Source organism: Branchiostoma floridae, chromosome 5, assembly GCF_000003815.2.
Source record: "Branchiostoma floridae strain S238N-H82 chromosome 5, Bfl_VNyyK, whole genome shotgun sequence".
NCBI lineage: Eukaryota > Metazoa > Chordata > Leptocardii > Amphioxiformes > Branchiostomatidae > Branchiostoma > Branchiostoma floridae.
In genome coordinates, this window is record NC_049983.1 from 10199233 (window position 1) to 10200749 (window position 1517).

Sequence of the window (1517 nt, forward strand, 5' to 3'; positions counted from 1 at the left end):
GCAGACTTGGTATCATTGGAAAGCTCCCTTAGTAAGGAATAGAAAGGTGCAAACCGCAAAATCTTCGGATACTTCCTTCTCGAGATATTCTTGAGTATACGGACCCTGTTTAGGCGCAACCGCTAGCTCCTTTCTTGAGACCCCGCCTGCCACGGCAGCGGGTAGGGTGATGACTTAATGTCGCGATTGTAGCTTAGGCTTGAAGTTCCGGCTTGGCAGACTTGGTATCATTGGAAAGCTCCCTTAGTAAGGAATAGAAAGGTGCAAACCGCAAAATCTTCGGATACTTCCTTCTCGAGATATTCTTGAGTATATGGACCCTGTTTAGGCGCAACCTCTAGCTCCTTTCATTAGACTCCGCCTGCCACGGCAGCGGGTAGGGTGATGACTTAATGTCGCGATTGTAGCTTAGGCTTGAAGTTCCGGCTTGGCAGACTTGGTATCATTGGAAAGCTCCCTTAGTAAGGAATAGAAAGGTGCAAACCGCAAAATCTTCGGATACTTCCTTCTCGAGATATTCTTGAGTATACGGACCCTGTTTAGGCGCAACCGCTAGCTCCTTTCTTGAGACCCCGCCTGCCACGGCAGCGGGTAGGGTGATGACTTAATGTCGCGATTGTAGCTTAGGCTTGAAGTTCCGGCCTGGCACACGTGTTATCATTGGAAAGCTCCCTTAATAAGGAATAGAAAGGTGCAAACCGCAAAATCTTCGGATACTTCCTTCTCGAGATATTCTTGAGTATATGGACCCTGTTTAGGCGCAACCGCTAGCTCCTTTCTTGAGACCCAGCCTGCCACGGCAGCGGGTAGGGTGGTGACTTAATGTCGCGATTGTAGCTTAGGCTTGAAGTTCCGGCTTGGCAGACTTGGTATCATTGGAAAGCTCCCTTAGTAAGGAACAGAAAGGTGCAAACTGCAAAATCTTCGGATACTTCCTTCTCGAGATATTCTTGAGTATACGAACCCTCTTTAGGCGCAGCCGCTAGCTCCTTTCTTGAGACCCCGCCTGCCACGGCAGCGGGTAGGGTTACGACTTAATGTCGCGATTGTAGCTTAGGCTTGAAGTTCCGGCCTGGCACACGTGTTATCAGTGAAAAGCTCCCTTAGTAAGGAATAGAAAGGTGCAAGCTGCAAAATCTTCGGATACTTCCTTCTCGAGATATTCTTGAGTATATGGACCTTGTTTAGGCGCAACCGCTAGCTCCTTTCTTGAGACCCCGCCTGCCACGGCAGCGGGTAGGGTGATGACTTAATGTCGCGATTGTAGCTTAGGCTTGAAGTTCCGGCCTGGCAGACTTGGTATCATTGGAAAGCCCTTTACTAAGGAATAGAAAGGTGCAAACTGCAAAATCTTCGGATACTTCCTTCTCGAGATATTCTTGAGTATACGGACCCTGTTTAGGCGCAACCGCTAGCTCTTTTCTTGAGACCCCGCCTGCCACGGCAGCGGGTAGGGTGATGACTTAATGTCGCGATTGTAGCTTAGGCTTAAAGTTCCGGCCTGGCAGACTGGTATC